This window comes from Nansenia antarctica, assembly GCF_963989245.1.
Source record: "Nansenia antarctica genome assembly, chromosome: 18".
Lineage (NCBI taxonomy): Eukaryota > Metazoa > Chordata > Actinopteri > Argentiniformes > Microstomatidae > Nansenia > Nansenia antarctica.
In genome coordinates this window covers 310643-338142 of record NC_137691.1, presented here as the reverse complement: position 1 = coordinate 338142, position 27500 = coordinate 310643, and the positions used below count along the sequence as shown (strand labels likewise).

The 27500-nt window shown below is 45.7% G+C and overlaps 1 pseudogene across 1 annotated transcript in view; it reads left to right on the top strand.

Moving 5' to 3' along the window:
* The window catches only part of LOC308173431 (contactin-4-like), a 64054-nt pseudogene that overhangs the window by 19045 nt on the left and 17509 nt on the right, over window positions 1-27500 (top strand). Inside the window, exons 2-4 of the transcript in view lie at window positions 2373-2520; window positions 9116-9291; window positions 22306-22401. The product of the transcript in view is annotated as a contactin-4-like (transcript). The remainder of the gene's footprint in view (window positions 1-2372; window positions 2521-9115; window positions 9292-22305; window positions 22402-27500) is intronic.

Sequence of the window (27500 nt, the reverse complement as noted above, 5' to 3'; positions counted from 1 at the left end):
TGGCCGTTAGAGTATCCTGGATATGGTCGCTCCAGTAAAACACACCTCCTCCTCTGCCTCATAACCATAACCTGCATTCCACACATGACAAATGGAGAAGCGCGTCTGAGTGTCACGATAATGAATGCAGCACCAATTTGGGAGCGGGGAGGTTTCTGCAGCGCCGGGGCGGGTGGAGACCCTGGGGCTTTCACCTCACATGTTCTCCTGTCGCGACTCATGCAGATGAGCACCGCCGAGCTGGAGAACTTAGGGGGGGGAAGAAGAAATCAACATGTTTTATCATTCCAGCGAGTCTCAGGTGTACCACGAGGCCAAGCGGGAGTCAGCTAAAGATACCTGTCTTAGATGAATGGTGACCTACTTCCAGAATGTTCTATAGAGCGCTGGGTTGAACGTGAGGCGTAAAGAGTAACATACATAGTAGTGGAGTAGTGGAGTTAGTGGAGGATGTCTTTGTAGGATTAAAGATATTCTAATTCTGCTCTATGGGGGTTAGAGAATTATCTCGAAAGAAACAACATCCTTCTCTCCGGTTTTCGAGCAAAGTTCTGTTGGGGGGGGAGCACAGTTTATTTTCTCCCCCGAATTAGCATGTAGTGTGAACGGTTGCTCGCAAAGGCTTCAAAGTATGTCGTTTTGGAAATTGTGTGCCATTTCTGGAGGTGCCTCAAAAGCTATGAAATCATTTCCAGCGTGAGGTGTTGTGTCTGTTATTGTTTATTTTAACAACACGTTGAATAATGAAACGGTGCTGTTTTTTTTTTTGTTGAAGAGCTTTGTTATTTATGGAAAATAAATCGATGCCACCCGTGGTTAAAAACGCTTTTCTATCTCCATGACAACGTACGTGGCGCAGGTCTCTATTGTGGAGTGAAGCGTGCCTCCCTCTCCGCCCGTCAATAACGCCGCTGACCCCCGGATGGTCTAAACAAAACAAGACTCCCGTCATAAATAACTCTCCGTCACGCTCGGCGCAGTCAGGTGTTACCTGTTACCTGAGTGTTGCTCGCCTTCCGTCTTTTGAAAACAGAAAGACTTCTCCGCAGGCGCACGGCTGTCTGAGGTGGGGTCCTGATGGGTCTGGCTAGGGCGCTGGTGTCATAGTAGCGCAGGCTGCTATCTATGGTAGTAGTAACCCCTGTTCCTGAATGTGATAGGTCCATATAGATACCTTGTGGTAAACTTGTATTAGCATATCATTGTATACAAACAGGTGATCTGACTCTGTAGTCTGCCTCTCTGACCAGCAGACCAGCTCCTCCAGACAGCACCAGCTTTCTTTTGTGTCTCTCATCATCAGAGAGAGAGGCTGTCATCTGTAACTGTAACTTTCTTTAATAAACAGTCTCAGAACTCAGGAGTTTTACTCGTGATCTGTTTCAACCAAATTCTTTTAAAGTCAAGAAACGACACAGGCACACGGCGGTCTGGTGTGGGGTCCTGATGGATCTGGGTTGAGCGCAGGCTAGCGAAGGGGGGTCAGCTAGAGATTGTCTGTATAACCTACGTAACGTGGTGTATAACCCCCCTGAATCACATCTAATGACATCCCAGGCCAAAGGTAAGGCGGTTACAAAGGCTGTCACTCATCCTGTATCCCGAGGCTTACTGACACACTAAAGGCCTGTGTGAAGTCAGGCACACGCGGCCCTCCTCTCCCGGTCCGCCGCTGTCCGCCGGGGTAATTGACACTTCCGTTCAGGGTGTCGTTCCCACGCAGCGGGATACAAACCGCAGCCAAAGAGGACCCCCCCCCCCCCCGACCGCACGGCTAATTGCTTAAACGTCTGCGGAGAAACAACCACTTCCAACAGCACTCTGGGTAAAATAGGGCGACGCAGAGGACAGTTGACAGAGAAGGCAAATGAAAATGCGTCTCCTAACCCGCCGTCGTCGGCGTATAAATATAAATCAGGAGCGGCTATCCCGTTACGGCCTAAATAGGTTCTGGAGACGGCGTCTCTCACCTCAGAACCATTCGTCCTCCGCGGCGGCGCTGTGTGACAGGATGGTTAATTGATGCTTCCGTCTGTGTTGTGGTTCTGCTCCTCCTAATGGGAACCAGGTACCAGGCCCGGCCTTCGGCCTCGGCGCCGCTGACTAATTGCCTGTTTCTGAGAGGCGGGTTTGGGTGTCCGAGTGTGAGAGTGTGTGTGTGTGTGTGAGCGGAGTGTGTTGTGTTGTGTGTCCCCTTCATGGAGCAGTGTCCAGAGTGTCCAGAGTGTAAGAGTGTAAGGGTGTAAGAGTGTAAGGGTGTAAGCAGAGTGTGTAGTGTTGTGAGTGTATGAGTGTAACGTGGTGTGTTGTGTTGTATCTCCCCTGCAGGCAGCAGTGTGTAACGTGTGTGTTGTGTTGTGTCTCCCCTGCAGGGGGCAGTGTGCAGCAGAGTGTCCAGCAGAGCCCTGTGTTCACCAAGCAGCCTGGCAGCATCGTGTTTCCTGTGGACCACCTGGAGAAGAACAGGGAGGAGGTGGTCTTCAGCTGCGAGGCACAGGGCAGCCCCCCCCCCCTCTACAGGTTAGTACGCTCCTCCTGTCTGGTGAATTTGCATTTATTCCGGTGTACAGTACAAAGTGTAAAGCACAAAGATCGATAAAAAGTGAAAAGATGAGTTGAAGCGTTCCAATTAAATTAAATTAAAATAAATTATTTACCTGGTAAGATAGCATGTGTGTGTCCTATGGTCTTCCAGATGGGATATAATAACCATTCTAAAACTACAATTGTGATTGCGCATGGTAGGTGTTTAGCAATTCCAGATAATTTGTGGTTTGGTTATGTTTTACGCTGCAGGTAGTGACTACCTGAAGGTATTACATTTATAATTGCTAGGAGTTTATATCTACGCCACAGGGCTTTCTGCTTTAGGTATGCAGTCTTCTAGTAAGTTCCCTGTATCAGAAAACATAGAGTGGGTCTCTTTATGTGTCCATTCAAATACTTCTACTTATTTAGGGGCGGCTGTGGTTCAGGAGGTAGAGGCTGTGTCTCAGGAGGTAGAGGCTGTGTCTCAGGAGGTAGAGGCTGTGTCTCAGGAGGTAGAGGCTGTGTCTCAGGAGGTAGAGGCTGTGTCTCAGGAGGTAGAGTCGCCGTCTAATGATCACAAGGTTGGCAGATCGGCGGTTCGAGCCCCGGCTGGCCCAAAGTGTCCTTGGGCAAGACACTGAACCCCAAAATTGCTCCCAGTGAGCAGGCCGGCGCCTTGCATGGTAGCTTGCCGCCATTGGTGTGTGAATGTGTGTGTGAATGGGTGAACGAGAGGCCGTTGTAAAGCGCCTTGGAGCAGCAAAAAAGGCGCTATATAAGAGTATACAGTCCATTTACCATTTACTTATTGGAAAAGGGCAACCATAGTCTCTTTTCCCCTCTGTTTCCTCCCTGCGACGGTTCGTTAGTCTATAGAAAGGTTAGCATGTTGTGTCTCTGTGGTGACTACAAGGTTTCAAATCAATCATGTTTGCTTGCTGACTGAAATTGCTTGGGTTGAGATTTAGAAGGATTGGTTAAATTTAATACTTTGGGATTGAGCCAGCTTAACGGATGACCTAATCATCTGTTTCCTGTCAAGGTCACTGTACAGTCCTGTCACAGGCTGGGCTGCCCGCCTCTGAAGCATGTGTCACGGCGGACCCTACAGCCACAGACTAAATCATGTTCAAAGTTCATTAGCGGGACACATCACACACGCCTGGCTGACCTCAGAGGTCGATGCATTAAACTCAAACTGTCACTCATCCTCGGATATGTTTTTAAAGCTTTTAAATGTTTTGTAAAGGCTTTTCTCTAGTCTCTGTTTGCATAAAGCTCTTCTAATAACTCTTAACTACATAAACCTACACAGACCATAAACCCTGTAGCCTACTCTTCTGCTGTTTCTGTTTGTTGTTTCCTCCTCAACTGAACACAGTTAAACATGCAGAAGGCTTAAGAACACGAACAGACCGGCTAACATTACACACACTCACAAGGCCAGATGGCGATATTATGTGACTGTATACACGGCCTGTTGCAACATGATTGCATACAGCATGTGCTTAACAAATGTAGTTGGTGCCCCCCCCCCCCTCTAAGAATGATTGATTGTAAATAGGATTATTGCATTATCTGCAACATGTACAGGACATGTCGTTGATGTAATGCATTGCTGGGTGCGTCAAAGCTGTGATATTAGTTTTGCGATTCACTACAAAGAATTGTCGTCGCTGTGAGGGGTTTCTATGACAGGATCATGGATTCTCATCCCGCCGTTGACCTTTACTCACTCACTCTCTTTTTCCCTCCTCCTCCACCTCCTCCTCTTGACCCCAAGACGAGTAGCCATCACGCTGGTTTCTCACAATCGCCGTATCGGTCAGAGCTCGCCGTCTTATCCTTCATCAGCTAAGCCTCTTTGTCACAGGGAGACCTTGACATTCGTAAGGCCGAGTCATTTTCGATCTGTCATTTTTGTGAGACACGTTAAATAAGGTGTATTAACACATCCCACTGTAAAGCACGTGAGAATAGGGGGGGATAGGGAGATGGGGCCTTTTCAGCCGCAGCCCCGTCCCTCTGGAACGCCCTCCCCAACCATATCAGACAGGCCAATAAAAAGTGTCTTTTTATTATTGCTACTCAATCTTTTCAGTAAAGCGTCTTTGAGTGTCTAGAAAAGTGCTATATAAGTCTAATGTATTATTATTATTATTAGTAGTAGTAGTAGTAGTAGTAGTAGTAGTATTGTTATTATTATTATTATTAATATTATTATTATTATTATTGTTATTATTGTTATTATTATTAATATTATTATTATTATTATTATTTGTATTATTATATTATTAATATTATTATTATTATTATTATTATTAAAAGGAATATAACAGTATATCGATCCCTCAGATAGCGTGTGAGGTCTGTAGTCTGTGTGGGTTTGTAACATGAGAACTCACTCTACCCTGCTCTCTCATAAAGCATCGTTTTCTATTTAGAAAGTCACAGATGTATATGGCGAAATAAATCCCAAACGATTCAATGTCAGTGAAATAATTACTGAGCTTCTGATATTCAGATGGAGCAGCGTTGAGTGCCTTTCACTGTGGCTGGCTCGCCACCGCTGCTCTCTGAGGGGAAAAACATTTCTGATTAATGGAATCAGATTTTTCTGAAACCAAAACAAATCTCAGACACAGCAGCGACATATCTCAGCCTCGGAGCAGAGCTGGTGGAGGCTGCTGGGAGGTGGTTCAGAGAGGCTGCTGGGAGGTGGTTCAGAGAGGCTGCTGGGAGGTGGTTCAGAGAGGCTGCTGGGAGGTGGTTCAGAGAGGCTGCTGGGAGGTGGTTCAGAGACGCGCTCCTCTTCCTGTGGGTTCCAGGTTCTCTGGATGTCTGAGTAGCAGGGGTGAGTAGCAGAGATGAGTAGCAGAGATCAGTAGCAGAGATGAGTAGCAGAGATGAGTAGCAGAGATGAGTAGCAGGGATGAGTAGCAGAGATGAGTAGCAGAGATGAGTAGCAGAGATGAGTAGCAGAGATGAGTAGCAGAGATGAGTAGCAGAGATGAGTAGCAGAGATGAGTAGCAGAGATGAGTAGCAGAGATGAGTAGCAGGGATGAGTAGCAGGGATGAGTAGCAGAGATCAGTAGCAGAGATGAGTAGCAGGGATGTTCGTTGTGCGGTGAAATATTTATGTGCTGTTTTTCTTGTTGTTGTTCTGCTGGCTTCGGAGAATGTAATGTCTAGTATGTCTACTGGAGTATGTAGTATGTATGTATGTAGTATGTAGTATGTAGTATGTATGTAGTATGTATGTAGTATGTATGTAGTATGTAGTATGTATGTAGTATGTATGTAGTATGTAGTATGTATGTAGTATGTAGTATGTATGTAGTATGTCTACTTGAGTATGTAGTATGTATGTAGTATGTAGTATGTATGTAGTATGTAGTATGTATGTAGTATGTAGTATGTATGTAGTATGTAGTATGTAGTATGTATGTAGTATGTAGTATGGATACTGTAGTATATATACTGTAGTACAGTGGCGGTTCTACGATGTTTTCAAACCGGTGGCAGAGGGGTGGCAAAAGATTTCTCGGGGCAACTATCCCCCGATGCCCCTTAGCCCCACACACCACCCATTCACCCACCCACAATTCCGTAGAAATATACTGTAATACACTATTATTACACATGTAACTGACCTTGTTACCTCACCTTTTCACACACCCACAATTAGTTTTGGATTATAATATTGACACTATCCTAACTATACCCCTCAGTTACACACATACCCAATAAAGCAACAAAGAACCGTTTTCTAACACAACAACCACTATTAGGCCAATTACAGTAACTACACTAACAATGAAACATATAAAAACGGATTAAAAGTTTTTGGACTTGCCCTAACTGTAGTTACTGAATTAAATTCAACTCAATTTTGACCAAATGTGCAGACCTAGCTTGCCTTTGTAGGGCCTATAATAGTCCTATGCATATCTCACATTAATTCCAGTAATAGTGTGAGCCTAATTATAAGAAACGTAGCAATCTGCTACTGCAAATGACTCAGCCAACAACATTAGCTGATCAATTATGCCATGTTATATTATATATATATATATATATATATATATATATATATATATATATATATATATATATATATTACCTTACTATGGTAATTCAACTTGGAATTGTAATTTGTTCAAACAGAACTACGTTTCTCCTTTCATCTCTTCCTCCTCTCCTATAGCGTCCTGCCCTCCATCAGTGGGTCTATCACCTTCCCTCTCTCTCTCTCCATCCTCCTGTCCTTCATCTCTCTCTCTCTCTCTCTCTCTCCATCCTCCTGTCCTTCATCTCTCTCTCTCTCTCTCTCTCTCCATCCTCCTGTCCTTCATCTCTCTCTCTCTCTCTCCATCCTCCTGTCCTCCATCTCTCTCTCTCTCTCTCCATCCTCCTGTCCTCCATCTCTCTCTCTCTCTCTCCATCCTCCTGTCCTTCATCTCTCTCTCTCTCGCTCTCCATCCTCCTGTCCTTCATCTCTCTCTCTCTCTCTCCATCCTCCTGTCCTTCATCTCTCTCTCTCTCGCTCTCTCTCTCTCCATCCTCCTGTCCTTCATCTCTCTCTCTCTCTCCATCCTCCTGTCCTTCATCTCTCTCTCTCTCTCTCCATCCTCCTGTCCTCCATCTCTCTCTCTCTCTCTCTCCACCCTCCTGTCCTTCATCTCTCTCTCTCTCTCCATCCTCCTGTCCTCCATCTCTCTCTCTCTCTCCATCCTCCTGTCCTCCATCTCTCTCTCTCTCTCCATCCTCCTGTCCTTCATCTCTCTCTCTCTCTCTCCATCCTCCTGTCCTTCATCTCTCTCTCTCTCTCTCTCCATCCTCCTGTCCTCCATCTCTCTCTCTCTCTCCATCCTCCTGTCCTTCATTTCTCTCTCTCTCTCTCCATCCTCCTGTCCTTCATCTCTCTCTCTCTCTCTCTCTCTCTCTCTCTCTCTCCATCCTCCTGTCCTTCATCTCATCTCTCCATCCTGCTGAATATTTTGTTTCTCCCTTTGGAAGAAAAAAACTGGCAATATTCCATCCTTCCTTTTCATATTGTCTCTATAATAAACATGAAACATAATAATATAATAAACAGTAATAAACATGAAACAGGATTTGTGTGGATTACACATCTGATGACTGTCTACTGTAGTATGTATACTGTAGTATGTATGTAGTATGTATTATATATGTAGTATGTAGTATGTATTATATATGGAGTATGTAGTATGTATGTAAGTAGTATGTATATTATAGTATGTATGTAGACAGTATGTATGTAGTATGTATGTTGTATGTATGTATGTAGTATGTATGTATGTAGTATGTAGACTATAGTATGTATACTGTAGGCCAATAAAATGGGGCATCACGTCGGTTCAGAGAGTCTCTCCGTTCATAAAAGCAGAGACACACCAAACTAACAGACAGACCAAACTAATGGAGATATTTTTAAACGACCCTTTGACAAATGTGTCCTAGCCCTTTCAGAATCTATACCGACAATCAATTATTCTCCCTCCCTCCAAAGAAATAATCAGGGACTAATCGCCTTGGACCCTAATCATGATTTGCATCGCCCATTTCCCGATAAAGTGATTAAGAATACCTATCATGCTTACTCATCTGCGAAATGCCTTCTTTAGTTTTGTTGTAACAGGGCTGGACATGGTCGGTAATGAGACGCATGTATCAAAGCCTTTTGTAGTCCAGGCGTTTTGCGTACGTTAACGGCTTTCACACACACACACACACCTCCACCACAACGGAGAATTTACCAATATTGATTCCTTTCTCTCCTCACCGCATGTTCTATAATAAAGTCTGACCTACTGTACGGGGAAGGATGGAGGAACCCCGCTGCTTTTCATAAGTGAATTATACCGTCCCCTTCAGTGGTCGCTGCTCGTCGCTAACACCCATGATAATCACGTCGCCTTGGTGGAGAACGCACAAGTGCAGAACACAGAAGGCTGCACCCATTAGTTTTAATTGCGGCCCTGTGATGATTAAGCTGCGTTGTGATGCTGTTTGAACGGGGCGTCTGGCAAGATGGATGGCCCCCGCCGCCGCCGCTGTGTGTTCCTGGCGCGCGGAGTCTCTTCTGCTCCCATGGTGCACTGGGCATCACTGTGGTTCACCACGCAGATTAATTCTGAAGATGGGGGGGCATGGTTTGAGGGGCTTTAATCATCCTCTTGTTGTTGAAAATGAATTAATCAAATGTGGGTCAGAGTCGCCCCTCTTGCTTGGCTTTGGTCATACAAGCACAGAGTCTTATGTTGTCCAGAATAGAGGACTGTACACCGGAGGTACAGATGTGTTCTGTGGTTGGATGCAGACAGTTTGTTTTATGGCCTGTCACTCTTTGCACTTCTGGTTAGACGCTAAACTGCCTCTTTCCTTCGTACTTGTACTACTCCTGCAATGACAATAAAGTCGAATCTAATCTAATCTGATCTGATTTAAAGACTGACAGTTTATATAATCAAGTCTCACCGGAGATTCTTGAGCTGGTTTTCATTTGCTATTTATTAGCTTTGTTCGCTAATGTTTTTGTTTGTTGTTTGTTTGTGTTTGTAGGTGGAAACTGAACGGCACAGAGATCTCGGCGCGGTCCGACGCTCATTACAGCCTGTCAGGAGGGAACCTGCGCATCAGCCGCCTCCACAAGGACCAGGACGCCGGCACCTACCAGTGTCTCGCCGAAAACTCTTTCGGGACCATCGTGAGCCGCGAGGCCTCGCTAACCTTTGCATGTAAGTCGCTAACTTTGTTCCCTCTCTCTCTCTGATCGAACTGTACCAGCTGCCAGTGTGAGTCAGAGCGTGTGACATCAGAGGGATGTCAGAGGGGTGATGGTAGTATCGTGTCCCGCCTGATAAGGTGACCAGGACGGCCACGTCTGAGTCTGTCCCTGGAGAGGGCGGCTCCTCTGCTCACACTGAGACTTCCTCTTCCTGTCGGAGGGCAGATCCTCTTCCTGTCGGAGGGCAGATCCTCTTCCTGTCGGAGGGCAGATCTCTGCTCTGATACGGCTGAAACATGAAGCTGCACAACTTAAAGTGTGAAACTGCATCAGTCTCCACAAGTTTGGATGTTGGTCACAATACAATAAGCTACAGTTATGGCCTATTGATAATATGTATCAGTTTTATGTAAAGAAAACATTTAATTAATGTAAAACTCTGTGGCCACATAATAAAGTTAAAGTTGCTCAATATATTCCAAGTAGAAATAACATCATAGTGATCATAAAATTAAACAAACAGAAACCATCTTAATAATAATAATAATAATAATAATAATTCATTGTTTTTATATAGCGCTTTTCCGGGGCTCAAAGACGTTGTATCAGAATGTATAAAAATCTTCTATATTTATTTCTAAATGTTGTAAATAAGATACCCGTTGGTTCGTGAAGAGCATAGCTGACAGACAGACAGACAGACTGACAGACAGACAGACAGACAGACAGGGTTTGATTAAGAAGCCTTTCTAGATTAACAATAACTCACTAGGCCTCACGCCCCCCCGGGTATTGGACATGCAGAGTGACGACATTGACAGCGTGTGACTGATGACTTCCTCAGATTGGATTCTGATGTCATGTTTGCAACAAGGCCGCCTCCTCTCCTCCTCTCCTCCTCTCCTCCTCTCCTCTCCTCATCTCATCTCCTCATCTCCTCCTCTCCTCCTCTCCTCATCTCCTCATCTCCTCATCTCCTCATCTCCTCTCCTCCTCTCCTCCTCTCCTCATCTCCTCTCCTCATCTCCTCATCTCCTCTCCTCCTCTCCTCATCTCCTCATCTCCTCTCCTCATCTCCTCATCTCCTCTCCTCCTCTCCTCATCTCCTCATCTCCTCTCCTATCTCCTCATCTCCTCCTCTCCTCCTCTCCTCTCCTCATCTCATCTCCTCATCTCATCTCCTCATCTCCTCCTCTCCTCTCCTCATCTCATCTCCTCATCTCATCTCCTCATCTCCTCCTCTCCTCATCTCCTCATCTCCTCATCTCCTCTCCTCCTCTCCTCATCTCCTCATCTCCTCTCCTCATCTCCTCATCTCCTCTCCTCCTCTCCTCATCTCCTCATCTCCTCTCCTCATCTCCTCATCTCCTCATCTCCTCTCCTCATCTCTTTATCTCCTCTCCTCATCTCCTCATCTCCTCTCCTCATCTCCTCACCTCCTCTCCTCATCTCCTCTCCTCATCTCCTCATCTCCTATCTCCTCATCTCCTCCTCTCCTCATCTCCTCATCTCCTCATCTCCTCTCTTCATCTCCTCTCCTCTCCTCATCTCCTCATCTCCTCATCTCCTGTCCTCACCCCCCCCCCCCCCCCCCCCCCCCCCCCCCCCCCCCCCCGGGTCTGTGTTTAGTCCCCTGGTCTCAGAGTCACACCCTTGGGCAGGAGCAACCCCAATCCGCGGGCGGGGGTAGGATGGGGGGGGGGGGTGGGACTCCAGCACCACTGTCGGGGCGACACACTGACAGTTCCATCAATTGCCGAGGTCTGACCTTACCAGCCTTCAGTGGCTGTCACAGAGTCAGGCCGTGCGTCTGTGACCGGGTGTCATCCATCTTGTTCATTACTCTGGTATGGCTTAATTAACTCCAGGCATGATTGAATGGTGCAGGTCCAAGTCAGAGAATAATGTAAAGGGCAGCTGATGTTATTAGAGAGAGTGTATCCTGGGCAATTTGTTAAAATGGTAAGAGCGCTATGGTGTGTGTCAGAGAATACGACATCAATCATTCCCAAATGAAGACAACCTATAAACCCCCAATGATTTAGACCATTTCATTTCTTAAAAGACAAAAGTGAACGAGGAAAATGTGCCGTAGAGTTCATAGAACAGTGCGATACTTTCTGATGTTGTGATCGGGGGATGGGACTCTGAGTCTATTAACACCTGTTTTGATCTGATGTGATATTTTTCTTAAATAGATTTGACTCCTTTTATGTATTTCTGATCTTGAAGATAGTGGATATTATAATTGTTGTTGACGTCTGTGAATAGCATTCGCTTTTTATGAACGAAATTGCCTTTTCAGTGTAACGTATCTACTGACATTTAATATATTTAAGAGTTGAAGCATGTTTCCACTGAATCAATAATGCTTTCTGTCTGTGTGCAGATTAAATGAATGGAATATGTCATTGCTCTTAACATGAATTATATTGCAAAAGTGTATCAATCAATACCATTTTCGTCCAGAAAGTCAGAATGAAAGTTGGCTAGTTTAGTGAATGAAAATATGCTGTGTGATTATCCAACTGGAGTTTGACCTTAATGGAAAAGAGTGGAGTAATGAAGCATTTATAGATAGAAGAAAAACCACTTATTTCAGATATGTGTTTCTACCATTTCTCCTGAATTGGGTTTTTTAATTGGACAGATACGGGCAGCCTTGTCAGTCTCGTCAGTCCAGCCACAGGAAATGAAAGAAGAAGAAGAAGGTCATAAGAGCTGATGGCACTGCTGTTATAGACCATGATGCACTGCTGCTGTTATAGACCATGATGCACTGCTGCTGTTATAGACCATGATGCACTGCTGCTGTTATAGACCATGATGCACTGCTGTTATAGACCATGATGCACTGCTGTCATAGACCATGATGCACTGCTGCTGTTATAGACCATGATGCACTGCTGTTATAGACCATGATGCACTGCTGTTATAGACCATGATGCACTGCTGCTGTTATAGACCATGATGCACTGCTGTCATAGACCATGATGCACTGCTGTTATAGACCATGATGCACTGCTGTCATAGACCATGATGCACTGCTGTCATAGACCATGATGCACTGCTGTTATAGACCATGATGCACTGCTGTTATAGACCATGATGCACTGCTGTTATAGACCATGATTAGGGTTGGGTACCGAAAATCGGTACCGGTAGGTACCGGTTACTTTACATTCGGTATGTACCCGTACCGAATCGCAAAGGAGATTTCGGTGCCTCATTTCGGTACTTTTCTATCTCGCGACGTCACATCGCCTGTTAAATTTCCACTCAGTGAAAGCAGCGAGTACGGAAGGATAACGAGAAGGTTGCTAATAGCAACTTCCGCTAGCGGGTTGGCGTAACGCGACGCTCGACTTATGGGTGCGTTCCGTAAACTTGTTCTGGAATTCTGATCACCACTCGTGGAATGCCTTCTGTCCAATCAAATGACTTGCTCCCCTTATGACGTCGGGCCCAGTGTGCGCTGCGACACTCTCAGAGCGAGTTTACGAACGCAAGCCTTTGATTGGACAGTGCACTCCAGGATTCGACGCGTCTGTTGATGACGTTGTGCGGATGTGTGGCTGCGTCTCTGCGAGGAGGACAACATGATCGGGGATCTCTTGATATTCGGGTACTGTCCTTATCCTACTACTGTGTCTGAAAAATGAATCGTCATGTCAACATGGACCAGAGAGGGGGAGGGGAGTAGTAGCTGAGCGGCAACAGAGTTTGGATTTTGACGAGGCGGAGGGCTCCAGTTTATCAGAGTTATATTTCCTCTCGGTCTTCTTGGTTCTGGGGGCTATGCAGGCCTCTTCACTAGATCCCTTTTCTAAGAATATTCTGATGTCCTTGAGGGGCTGCCGAACAAGTGTGTACTCGTATTCGACATCAGTACCAACGATAGGCACCCCCAGCTTAATGGAGTCCCCAAGGCTCAGGAGTTTTATTTTCATTTATTTTAATTTGAGTGTATATTTAACTAATATATATTGTGCCTCAGCAATAAAAAAGGGAAAAGCTGTTTAATGTTGTCGACCGTGTTATTATTATATATATATATATATGTCATTTAAAAAAATCAAAAGTACCGAATTAAGTACCGTTTTGGTACCGGTACCGTTTTTAAAGTATCGGTTAGGTACCGGTACCGGATAAAACCCAAACGGTACCCAACCCTAACCATGATGCACTGCTGCTGTTATATACCATGATGCACTGCTGTCATAGACCATGATGCACTGCTGTCATAGACCATGATGCACTGCTGTCATAGACCATGATGCACTGCTGTTATAGACCATGATGCACTGCTGTCATAGACCATGATGCACTGCTGTCATAGACCATGATGCACTGCTGTCATAGACCATGATGCACTGCTGTTATAGACCATGATGCACTGCTGTTATAGACCATGATGCACTGCTGCTGTTATAGACCATGATGCACTGCTGCTGTCATAGACCATGATGCACTGCTGCTGTCATAGACCATGATGCACTGCTGTCATAGACCATGATGCACTGCTGTTATAGACCATGATGCACTGCTGTTATAGACCATGATGCACTGCTGTCATAGACCATGATGCACTGCTGTTATAGACCATGATGCACTGCTGTTATAGACCATGATGCACTGCTGTCATAGACCATGATGCACTGCTGTCATAGACCATGATGCACTGCTGCTGTTATAGACCATGATGCACTGCTGTCATAGACCATGATGCACTGCTGTCATAGACCATGATGCACTGCTGTCATAGACCATGATGCACTGCTGTCATAGACCATGATGCACTGCTGTTATAGACCATGATGCACTGCTGTCATAGACCATGATGCACTGCTGTCATAGACCATGATGCACTCTGTCATAGACCATGATGCACTGCTGTCATAGACCATGATGCACTGCTGTTATAGACCATGATGCACTGCTGTCATAGACCATAATGCACTGCTGTCATAGACCATGATGCACTGCTGTCATAGACCATGATGCACTGCTGTTATAGACCATGATGCACTGCTGTCATAGACCATGATGCACTGCTGTCATAGACCATGATGCACTGCTGTCATAGACCATGATGCACTGCTGTCATAGACCATGATGCACTGCTGCTGTCATAGACCATGATGCACTGCTGTTATAGACCATGATGCACTGCTGTCATAGACCATGATGCACTGCTGCTGTTATAGACCATGATGCACTGCTGTCATAGACCATGATGCACTGCTGTCATAGACCATGATGCACTCTGTCATAGACCATGATGCACTGCTGTCATAGACCATGATGCACTGCTGTCATAGACCATGATGCACTGCTGTCATAGACCATGATGCACTGCTGTCATAGACCATGATGCACTGCTGCAACCCATTGCATTGTAATATCTTGGCTTGACTAGCGAATGTCATTTTCAGTAAAACATTGTGTTTTCAATCAATTCTCTTTTAAAGGTGATTTGAAATAAACGAAGTCACCACCACAAATGAGCTTCAATCTTCCCGTCAGATTTATTTACATTTTTCAGAATAAAAGTCTGAACATTTTGGTCGGTTGCCGACTTCTTCCCCCGTTCACCAGCTGCCCACAGTCACGTCTGAATGACCGTCACACGGGGGGGGGGGGGGGGGGCTCCCCAGGAAGTCACTCTTGGGGGGGCACAACATGTCTGCTGTCGACTTTGCTTAGACTGCTGTCTGCCCTCCTTTGCTTAGAATTCATGGTTTATCATTAATCCACCCCGATGTCACACCCCCCAGGACAGACGTCCTACCCCCCAGGACAGACGGACCCAGATTGATGAAATCTACAATTTGTTTGCTGTAGATTTATGCAGATCATCTAACAGTCTGTTAGCTGTGTTGCTTCTTGGTAACACTGTCCGTCTGTCCATCTGGTAACACTGTCCGTCTGTCCGTCTGTCAGCCTCACGCCCGGGATGTCTTATTGACTCTGAAGATGAGGTGGGGGTGGGGGGAGAGGGGGGGATGTCTGAAACAAGTTTGTTTGTTTTATGGATTATGTTTTCCTTTAGGAATATCTTGTTTGTTTGTACAACATACTGTATGTGTTTAACTATACATATTCTGCCAGAGGCAAAATATGTTATTCATAATTTTGCTTAAGGTATACATCTTGGTTTATCCACTAGTGACTGTTGGGTAATTATTATATTGTCACCTTATTAAAATAATGGCTTAAGTCATATCTTCAGGTTTTGTGAAAAACAGAATAAACTGAACCAAATCTAGAATGTATGACATTTAGGCAAACACATAATTGTCCTCAAAAGTGACATAAGCCATTAAGAAGGTGACAATAACCTAACCTGTTTATGCATACGTTCTTCAGTGTTAGGCATACTGTGGAAATATACTACATTGTTATCTCAGTATATAGATATCTGTTACCTTAGTGTAGGTATCTGTTAGCGTAGCGTAGATATCTGTTATCGTAGCGTAGATATCTGTTATCTTAGTGTAGATATATGTTAGCGTAGCGTAGATATCTGTCATCTTAGCGTATATATCTGTTAGCTTAGTGTAGATATCTGTTAGCGTAGCGTAGATATCTGTCATCTTAGCGTATATATCTGTTAGCTTAGTGTAGATATCTGTTAGCTTAGTGTATATATCTGTTAGCTTAGTGTAGATATCTGTTAGCGTAGCGTAGATATCGGAAGGTGTCTTCAAGGTTGTTCCATGGGGAATGGCGGGGCGCTGAATGACACGGCATTCCCCTTCCTCTCCCCAACTTGTGATGGATGGTGCTCATCCTGCCGGGGTGCTGGCCCTGTCTGGAGAGCCGCCGCTACCTGATGGATTGAAGGCCTCTCTCACTCAATACAGACCGCCCTTGATTAGGATTTCCATAGATTTTTTCTTCTCTTTTTTTTTTTATCAGTGATTATGTAAAAGATGTACACCCATAATTCACTCTGATGAATAGGTTTGTGTATATCCAATACCTTAATGTCAGGGCCAACTTCTCTCTTCTTATAACGACAGCTTCTCTGGCAGATCACCGCTGCTGTGTTGAGTCTAACGATGTTTTGTAGCGAGCTAAAAGTTGAGAGTGAGACCAAGGACGCGGGATATTACTCTGAACCTGCTGCCACTCGAACAGCGAACGCTCACACCGAGCCTTCATGGTGGAGCTCAGGGATATGTTTTCATTTAACTGAGCGTCTGCATAAACAGATGTCTTTGTTGGGGTTTTTTTTCATATTTTTTTCCATCTGCTCGAGATGAAAACCCTCCCCCCCCTCCCCCCTCTCCCTCCCCACCCCCCTCCCCAACCCTCCAGTGATTTGAGTGTCTTTAGATTTGCTTAGCGTGGTGGGAAAACCTCCCTCAGTCACAGGAGTATACATCACGCTACAGAGGGTGTAAGTGAATCCCTCGTTTAAATGCAAATAAATCCCGGGGACTACTACTGTACTCCACCAGCTGCTGTGCGGAGTGTGCCGAGTCGCTCTAGTTAATTAAGTGTAAATAGTTCATCGCTACATTCTGGTTTTACTTATGTTTAATACAGAGTGATGCTGATGCACTCGATGTACCTCTGCTAGCCCGTTAGCGGCTGAGATCATCCAACATCCAACGTTCTCTCTCTCCCTCGCTCCACTGGAATTAAATGATGTTCGAAAAACAAAATGGAAAAACAAAACACTCCCGTTCACTAATTTAGTGAACCTTTGAACCCGCCTGCATTATTTAATGCAAAGGGTTCAGCAGGAAAGGTTATGTAAGTTAAGCGTGCAGAGAGGAATCTCAGTGGAAAGTGAAAGCAGCCTGCCTGGCCTTGTTGCACCTCGGGGGGTTGGAGTCTGAGGTAAACCGAAAGGGAAGTCGGACCCGACGACACACGGCGCTCCGGCACTCAGCGTCTAAACACTCCCTGGGTTCAGAACCATCACGGAGACGCGCTGTAGCCCTAGCACCGCACGGCCTGCTGGGAAAGGAACACAAGTAAAAAAGTACACACTCTACTTTATAGTTCCATCTAGAATACTGTTGCTCAAAGTGTTTGAAAGACTTTGTTCAGAAAACCCGTCTTTGAAATGACCAGCGAAACCAGACAAGACCAGTGTCTTTAGAAATGTTGTGTCATTCTCATTAGGTGATCATTTATTTTCATAGACATTTCTTTATTAGCAGAGTGTGATACGTACATACAGTACCGGTCAAAAGTTTGGACACACTGACTTTCCCTATTCAACTGAAGTCTTTTGACTGGTGCTGTATCAGACCAAACAAAAGACATGTTCAGAACATTATTCAATGACTCCAAGGCCGGTTGTCGTATGAGACACATCCTCACCCCCGGTGCTTGAGAAGAGAAGATTGCGAGTAGATCTACCTGGAGGAGTCGGTGGCTGGAATGAATCACATGTTTAGGGTTGGACAGCCTGGTTGAGGGGTAACTAGTCGCTCTGGCATTTAAGATGCTTCTGTGTCCGGGTGTGATCAGCAGGGGGATCTGGGTCATAGTGAGGGGTGTGATCAGCGGGGTGATCTGGGTCATAGTGAGGGGTGTGATCAGCGGGGTGATCTGGGTCATAGTGAGGGAACGTCACCCTGGCTTCAATAATGGAGACTAATCGCTCTGGATAGATCATCACATTCACTCCTTCAGAAGATGATCCATCATGGTTAGCTACGTAGTTCACTTCTCAACATTTCGTGTTAAGTTATCGTGCAAAGTGTGCCTGTGTCTGGATTTCCCTCTCTTGTACTGTAATGTTTATTTGTTATATTTGTTGATGGATTTTTTGGCCTTTTTAATATCTTGTGGAAGAGTAGTTGCTTGCCAAATACGCTCAAGGCTTTTCTCTCTCTTTCTTTTTTCTGAGACGGTCATGTGACAGTGAATGGGTTGAGATGTCCCTTGAAGGCCCTTTTCGCTTTCATGCTTTCATGCTTTTCTTTTGAACAGAAAGAGAGCGTGTGTGCACAGCTGTGTGAGGTTTTGGTCAAGTCCCCTACAATGTCCCCCTGTCTCTCTCTGCAGGCCACTCTCTCTCTCTCTCTCTCTCTCTCTCTCTCTCTCTCTGCAGAGGGGGGCGGGGGTGAGAGGGGGGTGGGGGGGGGGCGGGGGGGTGGAGGTGGGGGGGGGGCGGGTGGGGGGGGGGGGGGGGGCGGGGGGTGTGTGGGGGGGGGGGGGGCGGGGGTGAGAGGGGGGTGGGGGGGGGCGGGTGAGGGGTGGGGGGGGGGGGTGGGGGGGGGGGGGTGGGGGGGGGGGGGCGGGGGTGAGAGGGGGGTGAGAGGGGGGTGGGGGGGGGCGGGGGGGGGGCGGGGGGGCGGGGGTGAGAGGGGGGTGGGGGGGGGGCGGGGGTGAGAGGGGGGTGAGAGGGGGGGGGGTGAGAGGTGGGTGGGTGAGGGAGGGGGCACAGTTGGATTTTTTACCTCCCAATATTTTATTTCTCTGTGCTATTTCCATTAAAATATCCCTTTATCAGGACTGGGATGATGAAAAAAACAACCAAAAAAACCCCCTTCCTGCACTTGTAATAAAACGGTCCCAGTACCACCTCTTGTTATGACTGCGGGTCTTTTATCTCGGCCCAAAATGGAGCCAGAAAGATACTTTTAGAAATTAATTCAGCACCTTAGATGTGCAACGCTGCCGTCCACTTTGTTCCTTCAGACTCACAATTTTCGGGTCTCTGGGGCTTTTATCTGCCTTCCTGCCCGGCTCAGATGAAAGAGGCCGCGGTGCCACTCAAAACCCTTTTGTTGCCATTCAGCAGTTGCCAGATTGGACCAGCTAGACTCAGAAGGACCGCCACATGTCCGCTGCATGGGACACTTGAAAGCCGATTCGATTCCATTAAGTCGATTCATTTTAAAGAAACTCAAGTGGTCTAGACAGCTGTGGTAGAGACTTCACCTGGAGAGGTTACGCACAGTCCCAACCTAGCGGCTAGCTGCTATCAGACGTGGCTGTTTACTGATGCTAGCGTAGCTCTCTGGTTAGTAGTACTAATTGAAGTTAATTTCATGTTTGACAAACATCAAGTTCTCCATGAAGTTATGAATTATGGTGTGAATTACAATAAATAGTCTGTCTTTTTCACAATGATATATCAATAAGACATATTTTGCTCTCCCTTGCTTTTTTTTTTTTTAAATCAGTGAAATTGAGGTAATTGAGGCTGAGGTAAATGCATACTGTATAATTGACTCTAAATTGCCAAATCTCATGTTAATCTGTGTGAGAATGCACAGGAATTGCTTTTCTTAATAGAGCTTAAGAGTCTCAAATAGCTATTAGCAAAAGTGTGTTCCTGGGGTGAAGTGGAGATTTATGTTTTAAGAAATAATTAAAGCCCGTCTCTTAATAGACTTGTCCCATAGCCAATATGACACATATTAGCTGACCTTATAGTCCTCTTCATAAATCAGTGAGCCTGGTAATTTTACATTTTAAATCTGCTCCCGGAGCACACACACACACACACACACACACACACAACACACACACACACACACACACCACACACACACACACACACACACACATACACACACATACACACACATACACACACACACACACACACACACACACACAGAACTACTCAGCCGTCTGGTTCCAGAGCAGGTTGGTGGAACAATGCCGGAACGTTCCAGCGAGCCGTCCTGAACAGAAAGCCTCTCTCCCTCCGTCGCTGCTCGGGGAGACGGGCCGTACGGAGCACATTACAGCAGCGAGGTTAATTGAGGATAATTAATCCAATTTAGACGATATCTGCTCTTAAATCTGCCACATCTCTCCTCCAATAGATTTGTCATTCCCCTCCTTCTTGGTGAAGCGATATGAAATATGAAACTGGTTCTTCCTGCTCTTCCCTCTGATCCAGACGGAGTAATTACAAACAGACAAACTGGAATACCGTGTTTGGCAAAGTACAGAGCTGCCAATTATGGGAATTAGTCTTCTGGATAACTGCTTAACTGTCTGTCTGTGAGAGGGCTCCAGTACCTGTCTGTCTGTCTGTCTGTGAGAGGCTACAGTACCTGTCTGTCTGTCTGTCTGTCTGTCTGTGTGAGGCTCCAGTACCTGTCTGTCTGTCTGTCTGTCTGTCTGTGTGAGGCTCCAGTACCTGTCTGTCTGTCTGTCTGTGAGAGGCTCCAGTACCTGTCTGTGCAGCCGTCTCTCACAGCTGGTTTATATGTTTACAGGCCCCACCTCTCACTCCTGTGATGTGGCGGTGTTCCTAACCTAATCACTGCTTAGAGGCTCTTTAAAAAGCTTTGAGAAGTTCCCCATGCAGACGTGTTTATCCGCCTCCCACCCCGCGGCGTCTCTGAACACTCATCCAGACTGTTTCTCTGAATTACCGTTATTTCTTTATTCGCCAGGCAACAAATATAATAGCGTAACAGCGCTGGGAATTGCAGGGGAAAAAAAAACGTTGATACCTGTTATTGTTTTCCATCAATTGTCGAACATAAATTAGTTTAAATAAAAAAGGTAATTTCAGTTGCGGAGCCGGTTTTGAATTGCTTTGTGATGTTGGTGGGCGGGGGGCGGGGGGGGAGGGGGATGAATACAATTGGACAATGGGGGTCTGATAACCACTTGGGCTATTAAAATCCTTCATGTGTGACCCGACCACGCGACATCCTCACTGCTAGCAGAGGGCCTGCGGACTGCAACGCTGCTCATTAGTTTAGAAGCCCCCATTGAGAGGCTATATTAGTCTGTTCACATACATTGATATTATATATTATATAGCGCTTTTCTAGACACTCAAAGACGCTTTACAAACTGAAAAGATAGAGTAGTAATAATAAAAAGAAAATAAAGGTAAATAGAAGAAAGGATAGGGGCCTAATTGAGGTCGTGCTGGGGACATATGGGAAGGGGAGGGGGAGAGGGTTAGCTGGTATTGATTCATTCACATTCATTGATATGGCTATATTGGTTTGTTCACATACATTGATATGCTATTGGTTTGTTCACATACATTGATATGCTGTATTAGTCTATTCACATTCATTGATATGCTATATTGGTTTGTTCACATACAACGTACCAATATAGCCCTTTGTTGTTTGCTAGTTCACTTCATAATCTCAGACCCTAGTCTGTGCTGTCTTCCTTAAACATGTCTATTAGCAGTACCCACGTGGGACATGCGTTATACAAATAACATTTGATTCGATTCGAATTTGATTTAGTAGCGTTTTTTAATCGATGCTTCTAAACACCTTCCATTGTTGTAGGAATCTACAACTGTTGGCCCCCCGTTTCTTTAGAGACATTTTTAGTTTTCATGGTGTAAAGGTTTTTCTGTTACTTCTTAACATTATTTGAAGCTTTCTCACACGCAGCCCTGGGTGCCCTGCAGATGCACACGCAGGGGGGGGGGGCGGGGGGGGAGGCTGGCCCGAGGCTTGCCTGCAGGCTGTTTACCACCCCAAATGTCTATACTTACTGCAGAGGCCCAGCAGCTCTGAGGGACTTCCATCATGACTATTCATCTCTAGTCTCCCACTGAATATAATATTCACCACTCGTCTGGACAAAGTTTATTTTTATATAGTTTTATATTCTCAGCAAACTGCTGCGAAAGAAGATGTTTTTCCAAGCAACCAAATGTCTCAGTTCACTTCAATTCTTCAATTCTTCAAGTTTGTCCTCTTAATTCGTCGCACTGCACAAACAAGATTTGTTTTTGTTGTTGTGTGTGTGAGTGTGTTGTAAGAGTGTGTGTGTGTGTGTGTGTGTGGTGTGTGTGTAAGAGTATGTGTGTGTGTGTAAGAGTGTGTGCTGTGTGTGTGTGTGTGTGTGTGTGTGTGTGTGTGTGTGTGTAAGAGTCTGTGTATGTGTGTGTGTAAGAGTCTGTGTCTCTGTGCGTGTGTGTGTGTGTGTGTGTGTGTGTGTGTGTGTGTGTGTGTGTGTGTGTGTTGTCTCGCCTTTGTCCAGACCCGAAAATTCAGCAGGGAGTTGTTTTACATGACATAATGCTGCTTGTTTTTTGTTTATTATTTTTCAGACTTGGATAACTTCAAGACCCACAGAAGGAGCTCGGTGTCGGTCCGCGAGGGCCAGGGGGTGGTGCTGCTGTGTGGACCCCCATCTCACTCTGGGGGTAAGAACGTAAACGACCCTCCCTCGTCTCTCTCTCTCTCTCTCTCTCTCTCTCTCTCTCTCTCTCTCTCTCTCTCTCTTCTCTCTCCTCTCTCTCTCTCCTCTCTCTCTCTCCCCTCTCTCTCTCTCCTCCCTCTCTCTCTCTCTCTCTCCCTCTCCCTCTCTCTCCTCTCTCTCTCTCTCTCTCTCTCTGCAATCATGAGCACAAGATGCTATCTCTTCTCAATCACTGTCCTGCTGCACCACTCTCCTTCATACACAGAAACTTTTTCTTAAATTGCTTCTATAAGTGTGGCTGCTGCTTCTGTAAGTGTTGTTGATTCCATGAATTGTTGTTCAAGGCCGTCTGACAATGAAGTGTGCAGCTCCCAGACAGGCAGGACTTTTTTGCAACTAGTTTTTGGAGTAGTTGAGAGTTGTCCTGTACCTTTCTCTGCTTCAGGTAAATAGACTGTACTTATTCGAAAAACACTTTAGCGCCTTATTCCAGAAACACAAACGGCCCTCTCATTCACCCATTCATACACACATTCACACACACATTCGCACACTGATGGTGGCAAGCTGCCATGCAAGGCGCCGACCCGCTCGTTGGGAGCAATCTGGGGTTCCGCTTCTTTCCCAAGGACACCTCGTGCCTACCCATCTACCCCTCCCTGCCTACCCCTCTACCCCTCCCTGCCTACCCATCTACCCCTCCCTGCCTACCCATCTACCCCTCCCTGCCTACCCATCTACCCCTCCCTGCCTACCCCCCTACCCCTCCCTGCCTACCCATCTACCCCTCCCTGCCTACCCATCTACCCTCCCTGCCTACCCATCTACCCCTCCCCTGCCTACCCATCTACCCCTCCCTGCCTACCCCTCCCCTGCCTACCCATCTACCCCCCCCTGCCTACCCCTCCCTGCCTACCCCCCTACCCCTCCCTGCCTACCCATCTACCCCTCCCTGCCTACCCATCTACCCCTCCCTACCTACCATTGTCTTATCAGTATTTGTTAAGCTTGTTTATTTCATGTAGAAAGCAGCGTGTTTTAGCAGTTTATTAATGGTGTTGGCTCATTTAAAAGGACATTAATAATAGTGGCGTATCCAACATGCTTCCTCATGCGTCCTGTAGGATTACTGTGTGCCAGTGTTGGTTTCTCTCACGCTGGCGTGTGTGGACTGGATTCAGCTGAATACTAATAACATGACATCATCATTGACAGGGTAGTGGTGGTCTAGTGGATAGTGAGTTGGACTTGTGATCGGAAGGTTGTGAGTTCAAATCCGCCTGAAACCACACCACTACTAGTGTGCCCTTGAGTAAGGCACTTAGCCCTCAGTTACTCCAGGGGAATGTCCCTGTAATTAGTAATTGTAAGTCGCTTTGGATAAAGGCGTCTGCTAAATGGCAAAATTAATTAATTAATCATATTTGTATAATATATCGAGTTGAACAATGAGCTATGTTTCTGTTTTTTGTTTCTGTTTGGAACTAAGGGCTACACAGATTGTTGTGAAAGCAATGTTTATAAGTCTGACTCCACGATGAGCAGTTCTAGACTAGTTTAAAGCCTAGAAAAGAAAGTAAAGATGATGAGTTTGTTTTCACCGTGCTTACGCTAGACATCTGATCCTTGTATGACTTACAGTATGTCTAATGCATAAGACGTCCACATGAGAGATACTTGTTGTGAAGGTGAACTTGCATCTCTTCTGATTCCGCTATAATGCATCTGTAGCTAATAAAGAATTGAAATCGCTACGCGCCATCGAGTAGAAATATTGCATGAGATTTTTTTTCTTCTTTGAACATTTTTGTACATCGACGTGTCAGAGCAGAGCAGAGACAAGCAGCCTGACAGACAGCAACATGGATGTTGTTATTAAGCAGGCAGCAACATGGATGTTGTTATTAAGCTTCCGTGTTGTTTGTATCATTTGAATATCTCACCTCTGGGAGGGAAATCTGGTGAAATCAAAATCGTTCTTTTCCTCGTCACACACAGCTCAGTCACGTTAGCTCAGTCCAGGGTTCCCGCGCTGGTCTTAAAAGCCACAAAGTCTAAAATCCAGCAGTCCGATTTATAAGGCCTAAAAAAGGCCCCAAGTTTCAGTTATTAGGTCTAAAAAATTAGGTGCTAGGTCTAAAAAAATAGATTAGCTTGTCCTGCAAGGAAATCAGTCCAACCACATCTATTTCCGTGGAAATTAATCAAGCTGGAACCAAAAAAATGCCAATTTGCTTCCTTTTTTGTCTGTATGGCAGTGAAATCCCTAATTTTCATCACCTCGAGGATGACAAAAAGCTATCATATGGTGTCGCGAATAGGTCTAAAATTATATTCAAAGAGGTCTAAAAAGGTTTTAAATTTGACTTGTTGAAACTACCAGCAGTTTTGTGTGAGGAAGGGTTCGTCTCGTAGCCCACAGACAACTTCCTCAAACTCTCCCTCAGAGGGAAGCTCACCACGTTTATAGCAGCAGCATAATAACATTAACATGTGTGGCTGTTGTTGCTCAGTGTGTAAATCTGCCAAAGATTTAAATTGCCAGGAACAATAAGGACACATCTGGATAAATACACTCTCCACATCTCCACATCTTCTCAATCATATGGTCCTCCTCTAGGCCGTCCTCTCGCATGCCTGCTGGCACAGCGGGTCTTGTTTTGGCAGATGGATCACATGTGATAGCGCCCATCTCTTTCAGGAGCTGTTTAATGCAACACCTGCCTCTGCCTAGCCCCCTCACAGATGTCATAAATTCACTTACTCCCCCTGTAGAGAAAAAATAACAAATAGCAGTAATCTCCAGTTCCAGGGGAGGAATTAGTAATCAGAATGGGCTGTAACCATTTTCTCTCTCTCTCCTCTTTGTGTTTTAGCTAACAAAAGCTTGGCACGCGCTCAGGCCGATCTGGGTAGTTCTTATTGTGCTGCAGATGCTTGATAACAGTTGCTACAGCTATGAGTGTTGTTTCTCACTAAGTGCAACATGCGAACAGTTGTTCAGACATATTATCTGTTGCATACATACTGTAGCCTACGGTATATCCCTTCTCACGTTTGTGTTTTAAGAAACCAATTAGAATAACGTCAGATACAAGAGGAGGACACGTGTTGGACATGTTAAGACATCAAAAAATACAACCTTTATGCTTTTATGTAGCAGTGATGCACACAGGAATCACATCCTGTAAACTAGACGTATCTTTCACCGAGTTACCCCTGTCTCATTATTGCGATGAAGTCATTTCAAAAAAATCATGCAGCATCATGCTTTTCTGAAGTCGGTTGAGATATTCTGAGGTGAATTGTTATTGTCTGTGAATAATACATCTAAGAAAGACTTCCTGTTGGATGTCTTCTAAGGATCTCTTACAATGTACCAGGGCTTCAGTTCCTTTGTTATTCCGGCAGTTTCCATGGTTTGTCCTTGCAGATGAGATCCATTCACGTCTCAGGCTGGGAGCTGCGCTGTGCAGCTGCAGTCTGTCTGTCTGCAGTCTGTCTGTCTGCAGTCTGTCTGTCTGCAGCCTGTCTGTCTGCAGCCTGTCTGTCTGCAGTCTGTCTGTCTGCTTTCACTAGCTGCTTCCCCCTTAGTAGCCGTGCAGCTGGACTGAACAGAGGAAAGCTGTTGGCCTTTTCTTGGTGTCTCATGTTGTTGTCTCTGTGTGGAGAGGCAGCGATGTTCTGCAACTGCAACTATACAATATGGATTTGTTTATACTTAACACTAGAACAGCCATGGGTGGGGTCATTAACACTAGAACAGCCATGGGTGGGGTCATTAACACTAGAACAGCCATGGGTGGGGTCACTAACACTAGAACAGCCGTGGGTGGGGTCATTAATGACCCCACCCATGGCTGTTTCTAGTGTTAATGACCCCACCCATGGCTGTTCTAGTGTTAATGACCCCACCCATGGCTGTTCTAGTGTTAATGACCCCACCCATGGCTGTTCTAGTGTAAATGACCCCACCCATGGCTGTTCTAGTGTTAATGACCCCACCCACGGCTGTTCTAGTGTTAATGACCCCACCCATGGCTGTTCTTGTGTTAATGACCCCACCCACGGCTGTTCTAGTGTTAATGACCCCACCCATGGCTGTTCTAGTGTTAATGACCCCACCCATGGCTGTTCTAGTGTTAATGACCCCACCCATGGCTGTTCTAGTGTTAGTGACCCCACCCATGGCTGTTCTAGTGTTAATGACCCCACCCATGGCTGTTCTAGTGTTAATGACCCCACCCACGGCTGTTCTAGTGTTAATGACCCCCACCCATGGCTGTTCTAGTGTTAATGACCCCACCCATGGCTGTTCTAGTGTTAATGACCCCACCCATGGCTGTTCTAGTGTTAATGACCCCACCCACGGCTGTTCTAGTGTTAGTGACCTCATCCATGGCTGTTCTAGTGTTAGTGACCTCATCCATGGCTGTTCTAGTGTTAGTGACCTCATCCATGGCTGTTCTAGTGTTAATGACCCCCCCCACGGCTGTTCTAGTGTTAACACTAGAACAGCCATGGGTGGGGTCATTTGACCAAGTGTAAAAAACTATTTTATATCTTTGCACTCTATCAAATTTCAGGACCCTCCTTTCATGACTTTTTTCCTAGATATGTGCGTTCTACCACCCAGTATCCTTACATTTTCACAATCACATCAGGATAAGCTAATATGAAGCTATTTCACGTTTTTTCTGTGTAGGAGGCAGGCTAATTTACAAGACGCGCCAACTAGTGGTCGTTGTGTGTAAATAGCAGCTTCCCATTCTAAAGACTTACTTACTTACTGTTCTAGTTTTAAAAGTCAAAAAGGACTCCTGAAAGCAACGGACACATTATCCAGACACAACGTTTATACACACACCAGACCAAGGATGCTGATGCAGGACACACACCCTAATCACACCGCTGCGTGGGACAGGTTCATCAGATAACCAGCCAATAACCAATGACAAGCCCTGATGACAACCGTCTGCTATCCAGCCAATCCCCCCCCCGCCCCCCCGAGACCCGCTGTATCTCAATTAGGCCGTGTGTGTGGGAGGTGATATTAGATGAGAGTCACAGCGCTTCCTTATTCATTACCGTATGTTGGCCAGC